Here is a 16,390-nt window from a genome sequence, read left to right as displayed (position 1 = left end):
TAGAATTCCTTAAGTGCTTTTTCTTTAGACTAAGATTTAGATGCTTTAGAATTTTGCGACGCCTTTTTACGTTTTAGTTTCTTTTTAAGTTATTTCCATTTGGGATTTAGTTTTTCCTGTAAGCTTTAATATTTTTAGACCTTTTACTATGTATCAATTATCATTCCAATTAGTAATTTCAATTTGTGATTATAATTTTAAGTTAGTTGTAGTAATAAGGTTAGGTTAGTTAAGTATTTTTAAGTTTTTATAAGTTTCTTTTATTTTTCCGCCACCTTTTATTTTTCAACCATATTTTTTTCTTTTTCGACGAACTCTTTTTCTCTCTTATTTCTCGCTATTCTAGTTTTAGGACTTAGAATTTTTTCTACTTCTTATCTAAATTTCTAAAAATTACGAAAATTTATTTTAAGTGGTTAAATTAATAGACATCAAAATTTTCTGGTTCGTAGTAATAGTTGGATTTGTACGTGGACCGGGTTATTGGAGCCAAACAGTCCTCAATTATATTGAGACCAAACGAATCCTGCCCCTCTGCTGCATCTTTTGGCTATTCGAAACGTGGGCAAAATCAGAAAAGTCTATTGATTGGATAACTTATTATAATTTTTCTTTCCTTTTTAAAAACTAATAGGATATTCAGTGAATGCACCGAGCAAGACGTTCATCACCTTTTGTACGTTCACCACCTGTAACTCGATCAAGACATCGTTTAACAAATATAACCGCCGTTGATTTTTCTTTAGAATCGTCATCCAGTCGACCAAGTACTTCAGTTCAAATTTCCGATAATCCATTTTTTGAACCCGACCTCACAATTGAGAATCCAGAGAATATTCAGGAACGGTTCATAGATCCTGAACCACTAAACTTTCCTCCGGAGCCACCAATCATTCAAACAGAGATTGTTGAGGAACGAACCATTAAATCAGAATCATCTAGTGATACTGATTCTACAAATTCAATTATGGAGAATCTGGAACCTTTAAGTATGGAAGACCGAATGAGAGCTAAACGCACTGGCCAAGGTCACGCAATTACTCATCCAGACATTAATGCGCCAGATTATGAAATCAAAGGACAAATTCTACACATGGTGACTAATCAATGCCAATTTAGTGGTGCGCCGAAGGAAGATCCAAATGAACATCTACGTACCTTTAATAGGATCTGCACACTATTTAAAATCCGAGAAGTGGAGGATGAACAGATATATCTCATGTTATTTCCCTGGACTTTAAAGGGAGAAGCCAAAGATTGGTTGGAATCGTTACCTGAAGGGGCGATTGATACATGGGATGTTTTAGTTGACAAATTTCTTAAACAATTCTTTCCTGCATCTAAAGCCGTAAGACTTCAAGCAGAAATTGTTACGTTCACACAGAAGCCAAATGAAACTCTATATGAGGCGTGGACAAGATATGGAAAGTTGTTAAGAGGATGTCCGCAACATGGTTTAGACACCTGTCAAATAGTACAAATATTCTACCGAGGATGCGACATCACTACAAGAAAAGACATAGATATAGCAGCTGGTGGTTCCATTATGAAGAAAACCGAAACTGATGCTTACAAAATTATTGATAATACTGCTTCCCACTCGCATGAGTGGCACCAAGAAAAAGATATCATTAGATCATCTAAAGCAGCTAGAGCCGATTCTAGCCATGACTTAGATTCCATTTCCGCAAAGATAGATGCTTTCGAGAGACGAATGGAAAAGATGACTAAAGATATTCATGCTATACGAATTAGTTGTGAGCAGTGTGGAGGACCACATTTGACAAAAGATTGTCTCAGTATTGAATTAACAATGGAACAAAGAGAGAATATTTCATACATAAACCAAAGGCCTGGAAATAATTATCAGAATAATTATCAACCGCCAAGACCGATTTATAATCAAAACCAGAATTATAACCGAAATATTCCATACAACAACCAACAAGGTCCTAGCAATCAACAAGTATCCAATAATACTTACAATCAGCAAAGACCGAATTTTCAAAATAAACCACCACAACAAACCGATGATAAAAAGCCAAATTTAGAAGATATGATGACGAAGCTAGTTGAAACTCAAACGCAGTTTTTCACATCTCAAAAACAAACAAATGAACAAAATGCTCAAGCATTTAGAAATCAACAAGCTTCTATTCAAAATCTAGAACAAGAAGTGAGCAACCTAGCAAGGTTAATAGGTGAAAGAAAACCGGGAAGTCTACCTAGCGATACAAATGCTAACCCCCGGAATGAAACAGCTAAAGCTATTACCACAAGAAGTGGTACAACACTTAAATCACCTGAAATACCTGTAACTTCTGATGAAACTATTCCTACTCCACAAGAACCACAACCTGATCAAGATAAGGAAAAAGAACCGGTAGTTGAAAAGGTTAATGAAGATAACACAGTTAAGGATAAACCTTATGTTAAACCATACCAACCACCTCTTCCTTATCCGAGTAAAATGAAGAAAGAGAAACTTGAAGCCGAGCAATCCAAATTCTTGGATATGTTTAAACAGATAAATGTAAATCTTCCTTTCATTGATGTGATTTCAGGAATGCCAAGATATGCTAAATTCTTGAAAGATCTAATCACGAATAGAAAGAAAATGGAAGAACTCTCGGCTGTTACTATGAATGCTAATTGTTCAGCAGTGCTGTTGAATAAGATACCAGAAAAACTATCTGATCCAGGAAGTTTCACAATTCCATGTTTTCTGGGTAGCCTTAGTTCAATAGAAGCATTGGCTGATTTAGGTGCTAGTATAAATCTAATGCCGTATTCACTATACGCTAAACTAGACCTTGGAGAATTGAAACCAACCAGAATAAGCATACAACTAGCCGATAGATCAATAAAATATCCTAGAGGGATAATGGAGAACATGCTAGTTAAAGTTGGTACTTTAGTATTTCCAGTAGATTTTGTTGTTCTAGACATGGAAGAAGATTCTCAAGTTCCTCTCATATTAGGAAGACCATTTTTAAACACGGCTAAAGCAATGATAGACGTGTTCGGTAAGAAACTGACCCTAAGTATAGAGGATGAGAGTGTTACCTTTTCAGTTGATAGAGCAATGCAACAACCACAATCTGCAGATGATACATGTTATTATATTCAAACTATAGATGCACATGCAGAATTATTAGAAGAATTTCCAGAATTACAAGGAACAGGAGAATGTTCTTTAGGAGAAGGTAATGAACCAATTGATGAAGCTGAAATGTTAGCTACACTTATAGCTAATGGATATGAACCAACAACAGAAGAAATTCAAATGCTAAAAGAAGAAGACAGATATCGATATAAATCATCGATAGAAGAACCTCCGAAATTAGAGTTAAAGCCACTTCCAAAGCATTTGGAATACGCTTATTTACATGGTGAATCTGAATTACCTGTAATAATATCGTCTTCTCTTACTGAAAATGAGAAATCACAACTCATTTCTGTGTTGAAAGCTCATAAACCAGCCATTGCATGGAAGATTCATGATATTAAAGGAATAAGTCCTTCGTATTGCACACATAAAATCCTTATGGAAGAAGGTCATAAAACGTATGTGCAACGCCAACGAAGACTAAATCCTAATATGCAAGATGTAGTTAAGAAAGAGATTATTAAACTACTAGATGCAGGTTTGATATATCCAATTTCTGATAGTCCATGGGTAAGCCCAGTTCAATGCGTGCCAAAGAAGGGTGGCATGACTGTCATTACAAATGAGAAAAATGAGCTTATTCCTACTAGGACTGTAACAGGATGGCGTGTATGTATTGATTATAGAAAATTAAATGACGCCACCAGAAAAGATCACTTTCCCTTACCTTTCATAGATCAAATGTTGGAAAGATTAGCCGGAAATAGTTACTATTGTTTTCTAGATGGATTTTCCGGATATTTTCAAATTCCAATAGCACCCGAAGATCAAGAGAAAACCACATTCACGTGCCCTTATGGTACTTTTGCTTACAAACGCATGCCATTTGGACTTTGCAACGCCCCTGCAACCTTTCAAAGGTGTATGATGGCGATTTTTCACGACATGATAGAAGAATGCATGGAAGTATTCATGGATGACTTTTCAGTCTTCGGTGATACATTTAAATCATGTCTAGTTAATCTGGAACGAATGCTAATTAGATGCGAAAAATCAAATCTAGTACTTAATTGGGAGAAATGCCATTTCATGGTTAAAGAAGGCATCGTTCTTGGACATAAAATTTCAAAAGAAGGAATTGAAGTGGATAGAGCTAAAGTAGATGTAATTGCTAAACTTCCACACCCCACCAATGTTAGAGGAGTTAGGAGTTTTCTAGGGCATGCCGGTTTTTACCGACGTTTCATAAAAGATTTTTCTAAAATTGCCACTCCTATGAATAAACTCCTAGAAAAGGATGCGCCATTCATCTTTTCAGATGAGTGTATCAAATCTTTTAATATTCTTAAAGAAAAACTCACTAATGCACCGATCATGATAACACCAAATTGGAATCTACCATTTGAACTAATGTGCGATGCAAGTGATTTTGCAATGGGAGCCGTTTTAGGACAAAGGATTGAAAAACGATTTCAACCTATATATTATGCTAGTAAGACGTTACAAGGAGCACAAACGAACTATACAACTACTGAAAAAGAACTCCTTGCTATTGTCTTTGCTTTTGACAAATTTCGATCATATCTAGTTCTAGCAAAAACGGTGGTCTATACCGACCATTCTGCTCTTAGATACCTATTTTCAAAACAAGATGCTAAACCAAGATTAATCCGTTGGATCTTACTCTTACAAGAGTTTGATATTGAAATCCGAGATAAAAGAGGAGCAGAAAATCTCGCCGCTGATCATCTTTCTCGTCTTGAAAATCCCGAATTAGAAGTTCTGAATGAATCGGCCATACAAGACAACTTTCCTGATGAATATCTATTGAAAATAGATTATAAAGAAATCCCATGGTTTGCAGACTATGCAAACTACTTAGTTTGTGGATTCCTTGAAAAAGGATTATCGTACCAAAGACGAAAGAAATTCTTCAGTGATATAAAACACTATTTCTGGGAAGATCCACATCTGTTTAAAAGTTGTCCTGATGGAATAATACGCCGATGTGTATTTGGAGATGAAGCTAGTAAAATTTTAAACCATTGTCACACAGGACCAACAGGAGGGCATTATGGGCCTCAACTAACAGCAAGAAAAGTTTATGAAGCTGGATTCTATTGGCCTACAATTTACAAAGACGCACACCTTCTTTGCAAATCCTGTGATGCATGTCAAAGGGCCGGAAAAATAAGTCAACGTGATGAAATGCCACGAAATGTCATCCAAGTATGTGAAGTATTTGACATTTGGGGTATTGACTTTATGGGTCCATTTCCAAAATCTCATAATAATTTATATATACTCGTAGCCATTGATTATGTATCTAAATGGGCGGAAGCACAAGCTCTCCCAACTAACGATGCACGAGTTGTAGTCAACTTTTTAAAACATCTTTTTGCAAGGTTTGGAACACCGAAAGCTTTAATAAGTGATCGGGGTACTCATTTCTGTAATAATCAACTTGAGAAAGTTCTTAAAAGATATGGAGTAACTCATAAAATCTCCACCGCATATCATCCACAAACAAGTGGACAAGTTGAAAATACCAACCGAGCTTTAAAACGTATTCTAGAGAAAACCGTAGGATCAAATCCGAAGGAATGGTCCATTAAATTGGAGGATGCACTCTGGGCTTTTAGAACAGCCTACAAAACTCCAATTGGAACCACACCTTTTAGACTTGTTTATGGAAAAGCATGTCATCTTCCAGTAGAAATTGAACACAAAGCATTTTGGGCTTTGAAAACATGTAATCTTGATTTACATGAAGCCGGACGTCTACGATTAAGTCAACTAAACGAATTAGAAGAATTAAGACATGAAGCATACGAAAATTCGTTAATCTATAAAGAAAGAACGAAGAAATGGCATGATAAAAGAATCAGAAGTTCAAAAGAATTCAAAGAAGGAGACAGAGTTCTTCTTTTCAATTCACGATTCAAGCTATTTCCTGGAAAATTGAAATCAAGATGGTCTGGACCATTCATAGTCAAAAGAGTTTTCCCATACGGAACGATAGAATTGATAAATTCAAATGGGATTGAATTTAAAGTTAATGGTCACAGAGTTAAACATTACATACATGGTCCGATGGAAGTCGACAACGAAGTTAATCACAATTTCGACACCACAGCTAACTAAGTGTGGGGAGAATCAAGTCTTTAAAGGATAATATGTATTTCTGTTAGAGTTAGATTGTCTGTTTTCGTGTAGTTCTCGAAAATGGAACACGTATGGTCTTTCCCTAGCAGACCCTAAAGAACTAGTCTTCTCCCCCCATTCTGAATTTTTATTTTTTTTAGGTTTTTACAAAATGAAGACTGCCTGTGAATTAAACCATGGTCTAATGCTACACGCTTTGATCACTAAACGTAATAATGACATACTCCCGAGTGAAATAGTATCAGTAATCAGAGAAAGAATGGACGGAGTTAGAAAAGGATCCAGATGCGAAGATAATAAGTTACAATTTGGTAAAGGAAAATCAAAATCCGCAGCGAAAAGAAGAGCACGACACCTAGAACGATGTCACAAATGCGGAAAATGGTCACATGGAGGTAAATGTTCAAATAATCAAACCTATGCAAATACCGAATTTGTTACTTTATGCAGAGACGGACCGTTCATATGTTTAGAAGAAAAGACAATGAATGCTCGAGGTTACGCCTATGCAGCCATGGAAGACCAATTAAACCGACTATCTTATGAATATAATAGATCATATAACTAAGAAATCTATTTCACAGGTATGTCTGTACAGTTTTTATTTTTATTTTTATTTTTAACCTTTTGATAATAAACGCTAATTTGTTCGCTAAAAAGTATTAAATTGGTATTAAATAAAATTAGGTTTGGCGACCGGAATTATTGATATCGTTCAAAAATTTATTACATCACTGCGAAATTTAACGTTTATTCTTAAGGTATAAATATCTTTAATCAATCAACCCAAAATATTTCAAAAATTCGTCATGAGTCAAATTAGGTCTTGGAACCGAAATTACTTTACCGAAAAGAGGGGCGCATATTTTTGATAATATTTGATTGATTAAAGTGGGATAAAAAGACAAAAAGATTTTTAATTTTATTTTTACCATGTTTTTAAAATTAATATTTAAACCTTAATTTAATATTGTAAACTTTATAAAAACAATATATTTAAAATTGTAAATATTTGAAAAATTAAATTAAGTTTGGTGTGAATTTATGAATTTTTAAATTAAGTTTGGTGTGAATTTATGAATTTTTAAATTAAGTTTGGTGTGAATTTATGAATTTTTAAATTAAGTTTGGTGTGAATTTTTAATATGAATTTTTAATTTTATGCATTTCAAATTTTAAGTTTGGTGTGAATTTTTAATATTAATTTTGAATTTTATATTTAAGTTGTGTGAATTTAAAAAACAAAAATTTACTCTATCTCATTAAGTTAAGAATATGATTTTTAAAATTCGTCGTAAGTTGAAGACTAGGTCTTTGAACCGAAATTGCTTTACCCGAGGGAGGGACGAGAACTTTTATTATCATTATTTTTAATCTTATTGATTTAAAGTATGCCAAAAACATTAAAAAACCCAAAAATCTTAGCTTTTAAAACAATCGCTACAAAAAGACAAATTTTAAAATTTTGTCGAGGGACGGACTAGGGCATCGTCCCGAAACGACCTCGTCTTAAAAAGAAACAAAATTTTTAAAACTTTATTTAATTCTATGTTTTAAAAGTATAAGGTTTTTTTTTAAAAAAAAAAAAAAAAAAAAAAAAAAAAAAAAAAAATTAAAAAATACCTGGAAAATACCCCCATGCGAGTCGCATGGGGGTTGGCTACAAAGTCATGCGACTCGCATGACAGATAAAAACTGGACAGGATCAAAAGCTCAGCCGAGTTCTGCTTCTTTCACAAATACACACACATATACACGAAAACTCTCCCAAATCCTCTCAAAAATCCGCCATTTTTCACCAAATTTCTTGCAAAACTTCACAACAAACATGCCTAGATTCAGTAGTCTCAACCCCTTCAGGAGAAAGGTAAAGATTTCACCCCTAATCTCTTTAAATTCAAATTTTTGTGTTCTTGAGCTAGAAAATTTATATTTTGATTTTGTTAAATTTAGGTGTAATTAGAGCTAAATTGTTGTTATATTATGCATGTATATCCTAGATAGAAGCTATTTAACATGAATTGAAGCTAAAAACTTCAAATTTTTAAGAATCTAGGGTTTGTGTTCTTGAGCAATTTGGGGCTTTTTGATATAAACAGGTTATGGCCAATTTTTGTCATGAATTGTTGCTAAATTAAGTAGTGTAACATGTTTAGGTAGTTAATTGATCCAAACTTTGAGCCTAAACATGTTTTTGAGAATTAAAGTAGACTTTTTAAGTCTAAAAATTCATGAACTTGGATAATTTGATATAAAGGCCATTTGAAACTTGTTTCATAGCTAGTAGTGATTATTTTGGCATGTTATTTGAGATAAATGCTTATGAACTTGATGTACATTTTTCGTATATGCTTATTTGACAAAGTGTAGACTTAACAAAAATATGAAAATGAGCACTAGTTTGATTTGAATGCCATGTAACAAGTGTTTAATTGTTATAATAATTATTGTTGACATGTTTAAGAGTTTAAATGTGATAAAACATTGTACACATTTTCGTATGTAAAAGTATATAATTGTTATTTTTAGGAAAATATGTATAAAATATGTTATGAATTGAACATGTCATCATAATTGTTTCAAGTTATTATTTTGCTAACACTAATGCATATTTGGATGCACAAATTTTGTGTTTAATGTGTTTTGCAGAGAGCCGATACTGGAGGTTCAGGAGCATCATCATCCAGGCAACCAGAGCCCGAACCGGAAATGTTTCATGAACAAGAACAGCATATGCAACAAGAAGAAGAAGAACAGGAGGAGCAACATATTCCATATCACGATCAAGATCAATTATTTATGAATCAGTTTCGTCAATTCGCTCCACATCAAAGGATTCTGAGCTTAGACATTAATGAAGATCAATTACACCCAAATCTGAGATTTGATCGATGTTGGATAGAGTATCCAGATTATCAAAAGAACATGCACATTCTCTACTTTAAGGTTGTTGAAATGCCAAGGGCAATTGACTGGGTACCTTTGGAAACAGTTAACCTTGCCGAACCGATTCGGGAATTATTGGTGCAAAGGTATGGTAATTCTCAGTTTAACGATTGGATGCGTCTATTTTCCATTCGTAGAACCATATATAGGGAATGGTGTATAGAATTACTTAGTACTATTAAGTTAAACAGTGATGTTAGGAGGATAGATGATAGAAGCTTTATTAGATTTCTGTTAGGTGGACGAATGTACAGAATGTCCATGATAGATTTAGCTAGGGCCTTACAGATTTACACCCCTGCTGAACTTTTGAGCCCCGACTGTAATAGCCTGATTGCCCAAGGAGAAAGGGTAGATAGGGAATTTGATATTAACGCCATTTGGAGGCGTATGTCCCACTTTAATGAATTTCACGCCAGTGGAAATCATACATACTTAGATATAGACAGAGCTGAACTCCGGGTGATTCATAGATTCTTAGCAAACACAATTACACAAAGGGGAAGAAATAAGGAGAAATTGACCGTAAACGATTTATTCTACCTCAAGTGTATTAGAGACCCGAGGAGTTTCGTTAACATTCCCTATTGTGTTGGTTATTATCTCGCTAATGTAGTTTCGGGGATGAAATCGGGGAGTATTATAGGTGGTGGTATTTTCATTACTCTCATTGGAGAGTATTTAGGTGTAGATAAGCACCAAGGGGGTCCAATGAACGAAATAGAGGACGGAGGTGAAACTATAAGTTCAAACCTTTATCACGGTGCAAGGGTATTATTGATGAGACGTGGTCGGGTATATCGATACGAGGGACCTCAGCGACAGGTAGAAAGAGGTTCGGATGACGAGATGGAGGATGCGAACAACATTATAGGAGTTGTTCGGGAGACTGCTCTTGATTTAGGCGTTCGTATGGAGGATGAATACATGACGAACTATGATAGGCATATGCAGTACGAGGCATGGCAACGCCGGAATGACTACGAGCATTCCCGGCAACGAGAGCATGGCCGATGGGATTATCATCAGCGCCAAATCATAAGCCAGTTGCAGCCTGGCGAGATGTATTATCCGACCCGACCCGCATACTATCCCGCACATCAGCCAGAAATGAGACCACCCTATGATTCATATGATTATGACGCAGCATACCAGTTCACCTATAATCAGCCATGGAACCCGGACGCGAACATGAATTGGGATCCATATCCTAATTTTCCTCCTAACCCACCTCCTGATCAGTAGAGATAAGTTGGTAATTTTATTTTTATTTTAAACACTTAACATTTTATTACGTTTATGTAATGTTTGATATTCTTATTATTATTGTGTACTAATATTTTTCTTATAGTTTGAAAGTGGGATGCCAAAGTTCCATTTCAAATTGCATGTATGATTATATTTGTATTGTATGTATTCTATTTTATGCACAAAACAGGGTAAAACAACGCGTTTTCAAAGACTGGCATTAAGTTCAGCAAAAGCAAGTAATTTTAACGACAATGATGCAAAATATATGTGAAATAACAACAAGACGGAATGAACAAATGACGTGCACCATTTATCATTCAGCAAACAAACGCCAATATATTTGGAAACTTTGGTAAAAATTTAATCATTTTCACACTAATCACCCTCAATAATTTAAATTGTTACTGATTTCTTGCAAATGAGGGCATTGCAAGATCTTAAGTGTGGGAAGGGGTTAAATTCTTTCGGATTTTAAAATTTTTTACTTTATACACTTGGTTACCATTAAAAATACTAGTAAAGCAGTAGTTGTATTAGAATCTAGTGCTCTCTGATAAAAAAGAACAGCCCTAGTCTTATATACTGACTACCCAATTCTAGTAAAATTTTTCAAAATTTTCAATTAAATGAATTCAAAATCATGTTTATACATATTTATGAACGATAAAACTAGGTTTTAACACCGAAATTATTGTTACCTCGGAAAGGACATAAATTGAGAAACAAATTAAAATGTTAAAATTCATTTAAAATGGAATAGAGGACGATAAAAAGAAAAATAAAAAGCCAAGTGTGGGAAAATTTACCAAATTATTTTAAACATATGTCACATATATCTGTAACAAATAACTGAAAATACTTTTGCTTTGGACTAAACTAAACTGTTTTACCCAATGAAAGAAAAGAAGAGATGGATCTACACGATGAATCAATTCCATCATTAAAAGGAAGTAAAGTCTTCCGAAAAAGACACGCGCTTCTTGATTTAGGTCATGAAGTTGTCGTTCAGACCAGCTGTAGGTTGACGAAAAATCTAGAAAAGTCATCACTAAAATCAGCAGGAAATCCACGGACCTCAGCATTAAACAGGGTCGCCAAGTGGTCAGATTTATCCTAACCATGAGAAGGATTTATCTTGTACAATGGGGGGGCACCATGCAAATTAGCTGGATAAGACTAATGAATCAGATCCCCAGAAAGGATAATCTCCTTAAAGATCAAAAATCAGCTTTTAAGCCTGATATTACTCAATCCTTGAGATTGACCTTAAAGATTGAGAATTCAAACTCATGGAATTCGATGATATCTAAACTCGAGCTTGAACGAGAAAATATTTTGATAAAAATTACAAACCGATTTGTTTTCTGAAAACCCATTTTCAATGCGTTCATTACCATTGAACGTAAAATCCTAGGAATTCACCAGGAATTCATTAGGTCACCTGAACTAAATCGGGTGTCAACCGTAAGAACGGTGGTTGCATAGCATGGTCGGAGACAGGACCTTGTGCCAGACCGAAAAATCAAAGGATGATCTTTACTATTGCTCCTACCAAGGATAGTTCTAGCATCCGACACGTTAAAAGACCATAATCATCTGCATGTCACGGGACATTGCCTTAACAGTTTCTTGTTCATCGCTTTCCTTTACAACCGGACGGTAGTTTGCCGAAAGGTAATATACGGAACAAGTAAACTGGACGTGTTGCTTTCCAAATACAAGGTTAGCAAGTGGGTGACACAAAACCGCAAGTTTTGAGCTAAAATTTTCAAATCTGAAACCCACCAAACCCACAAAAATATTTTGCAAACACCGGTAAAGGGTTATTTCGGAAAACTTATCTAGGGTAAAAAAACTAGATTTAATTTTCAAAAGATCAAATGTTTTCATAAAGATCCAATTTCCTTAATGGATCTAAATTTTTATAGTCATGTGGGACTGTAAACCATATCGTTACTACCATTGTTTATACCGCCGTATAGAAATCACTGATGTACAAAGTGTGAAGAATAAAGAAGTGATTCTAGTATTTCAATACGATATTGCTTGAGGACAAGCAACGCTCAAGTGTGGGAATATTTGATAATGCTAAAAACGAACATATATTTCATAGCATTATTCCTCAAGAAAGACAAGCTTTTAGTTGCAATTGTTCTATTTACAAGAGATATTCGTTTAAATAATAAAAGGTGAAGACAAAAGACAGATTCGACGAATTGAAGACGCAAACGACCAAAAAGCTCAAAAGTACAAGATACAACTAAAAAGGTTCAAAATATTGATGAGGAACGTCTCAAAATGACAAGAGTACAAGTTACAAAACGCAAAGTACGCGATTTAAAATAATACGCGAGGACGTCCGAAAATCCGGAACCGGGACCTGAGCCAAGAAGAAACGCCCGACGCAACGGACCAAAAATATCTAGTCTACTATGCACAAGAATATAATATAATATATATATAATTATATATTATATATATTATTATTATTATATTACGTCGGCAAGAAGAAAACAAAGTCATTTGGCTGGATCCAGGGTGGCCATGCGACTCGCATGGCCAGAAGCACAAAATCATGCGAGTCGCATGGTGTGAGATTGCTGGTCAGGTCCTATATAAAGCCAGTTTTGTGCCGAGTTTTACTACACATAATTTTAATCTATCTCTCAATATATAGGATATATATATATATATAATTTATATTTTAATTTTAATTATAATTCTAATAATAAGGGTATGTTAGCGAATGTTGTAAGGGTGTAAGTCGAAATTCTGTCCGTGTAACGCTACGCTATTTTTAATCATTGTAAGTTATGTTCAACCTTTTTATATTAATGTCTCGTAGCTAAGTTATTATTATGATTATTTAAAACGAAGTAATCATGATGTTGGGCTAATTACTAAAATTGGGTAATTGGGCTTTGTACCATAATTGGGGTTTGGACAAAAGAACGACACTTGTGGAAACTAGACTATGGGCTATTAATGGGCTTTATATTTGTTTAACTAAATGAAAGTTTGTTAATGTTAATATAAAGATTTACAATTGGGCGTCCCTATAAACTACCATATACACTCGATCGGACACGATGGGCGGGGTATTTATATGTACGAATAATCGTTCATTTAACCGGACACGGGAATGGATTAATAGCCACTAGAATAATTAAAACAGGGGTGAAATTACATTCAAGGGTAATTGGTGTAATTGTTAACAAAGTAGTAAAACCTTGGTTTACACGCAGTCGATAACCTGGTGTATTCATTAAACAAAGTATTAAAACCTTGTTACAATTCGAATCCCCAATTAGTTGGAATATTTAACTTCGGGTATAATAATAATTTGACAAGGACACTTGCAATTTATATTTATGACTGATGGACTGTTATGGACGAAAACCAGACGGACATATTGAATAATCCAGGACAAAGGACAATTAACCCATGGGCATAAAACTAAAATCAACACGTCAAACATCATGATTACGGAAGTTTAAATAAGCATAATTCTTTTATTTCATATTTAATTTCCTTTATTTCATATTTAATTGCACTTCTAATTATCGCACTTTTATTTATTGTTATTTTATTTAATCGCACTTTTAATTATCGTACTTTTTAATTATCGCAATTTTTTATTTATCGCATTTTTATTATTCGCAATTTCATTATCGTTATTTACTTTACGCTTTAATTTAAGTCTTATATTTATTTAATATTTTACATTAGGTTTTAACTGCGACTAAAGTTTTAAAATCGACAAACCGGTCATTAAACGGTAAAAACTCCCCTTTATAATAATAATATTACCTATATATATATTTGTATTTTTATAAAAATAAACTAATATAGCGTTGAGCTTTGTTTAAAGATTTCCCTGTGGAACGAACCGGACTTACTAAAAACTACACTACTGTACGATTAGGTACACTGCCTATAAGTGTTGTAGCAAGGTTTAAGTATATCCATTCTATAAATAAATAAATATCTTGTGTAAAATTGTATCATATTTAATAGTTTTTCCTAGTAAAATATAAACTATTTTATATACACCTCGTTCGACATCAGGCCTACCCCCAATAATTAAGCATGCATTCAACGAGCAATTAAAAATATCACTGTAGGGACTTAGTCGGACATAACCGGGTATAACATAGTTTTAACAGTTGGCACTTGTGTCTAAATTGTAAATAGTAAAAGTAGCATGTGTCTCACCCCAATAGAAGTAAATAAGTTTGCTAGCAATAAAGGGTGGGACTATGAATTCACCTTAGTAAGTAGAGAGATGAGCTAGTTATTCCTCGGAATAGAAAGTTGGATGAGTGAGCAGAAAAGTCAACCTATTGACATTTAAGAGTAGTAAGTGTTTTGCCCAAGTTTAAGTTTAAGTATGTAAGTGTTTAAGTATAGTTTGTTTTACTAAGTTTACATTCTTAGTAAGTTTCTACCTTTAGAAAGTTTCCATTTTTAGAAAGTTCCTATTTTTAGAAAGTTTCTATTTTTAGTAAGTTTCCCATTTTAGTAAGTTTATAATTAGAAAGTTTCTATTTTAAAAGTGTTTCCATTTTAGGATACTTGCCATATTAGATATACTTCCAATCACCCCTTTTCCTTCGAATGGCCATTTCAGGTCTAGGGGCTCGAGCTATAGGATCCTTTAAATCGGAAAATCCAAACCCTTCCGCCTAGAGTTTCATAGAAACCATTCGTCAAGAAAGTTCGAAGATCTATATATATCCAATATATATCCTAAAACGTTTATATGTGTTATAATATAAGTAGTAGGTTATAAGTGTTTGTAATAGTAATAGTGTATAAACGTTAAATAATAGTATAAGTAATATTAGGGTTTCATTAACTAACTAGGGTTAATTAATTAAAGTAGTATTTTAATGATTAGGGTTTGTAATAAATGTCTAGGGTTTAATTAATGTCCTAGGGTTTAATAAATTAGGGTTTTAATAAATTAGGGTTTAGTAAATTAGGGTTTAAGTAATTAGGGTTAGGTTTAGGGTTTTATTTAATGTAGTAATGATTAGGGTTTTAATAATTAAAGTAGTATTAGGGTTTTAGGTTTTTAATTAATGTAGTATAGTTTAGGTGTAATTAGGGTTTAATATATATGTATATATATATATATATATATATATATATATATATATATATATATATATATATATATATATATATATATTTTCGTGTATATATATATATATAGTATTTATATTTTTTTTTATATGTATATACTCGTGTATATATATGTATATATATGTTTTATATATTTTTCTTTTACAAATAGGCATAGTGTATATATTTATGGTATGTACATATCTAGTTACCCTTTTAAACATTAACAAATCTTCTAACAATCTTTAGGGTTTAGAAGATCAAACTAAAAATCTTTTTTTTATATATAACCGTATGTATATGTATGTATATATATTTATATATATATTTTTACTAGTAGATATATATATGTAATGTGTATATACCTTCCAATTATAACCACCTTAACATAATCTTTATTTGGTTTTAGGTTTCTATAGATCAATCATAAAATTCTTTTTTTTATATATATACTGTAGGTATATGTATATGTATATATATATATTTTTTTTTACATGAACAATATATATGTATATGAACTAGTATGAATACGATTATGATTATAACATGAATTGAAAGTAAACTTTAAGAGTTTTGGATCTAGGGTTTGTTACCTTGATGAAGATGGATGAAGATTAACAAGAGAAGTTGATGAACACTTGAAGATGATGATCAAAACCTTGAAGATTTGAAGAACACCTTTAAGATCTACGAAGAACGCGAAGAACACTTGAAGATCACTTGGAAAACCCTTGAATGTGGTGATGGATTTCGATGGTGATGGTGGTGATGGTTTCGGTTTTGGCCGAAACT

The sequence above is a fragment of the Rutidosis leptorrhynchoides genome, chromosome 5, assembly GCF_046630445.1.
Source record: "Rutidosis leptorrhynchoides isolate AG116_Rl617_1_P2 chromosome 5, CSIRO_AGI_Rlap_v1, whole genome shotgun sequence".
In the NCBI taxonomy this organism is placed as follows: Eukaryota; Viridiplantae; Streptophyta; class Magnoliopsida; order Asterales; family Asteraceae; genus Rutidosis; species Rutidosis leptorrhynchoides.
The sequence above is the reverse complement of the archived record's forward strand: the minus strand, read 5'-3'. Positions refer to the sequence as shown.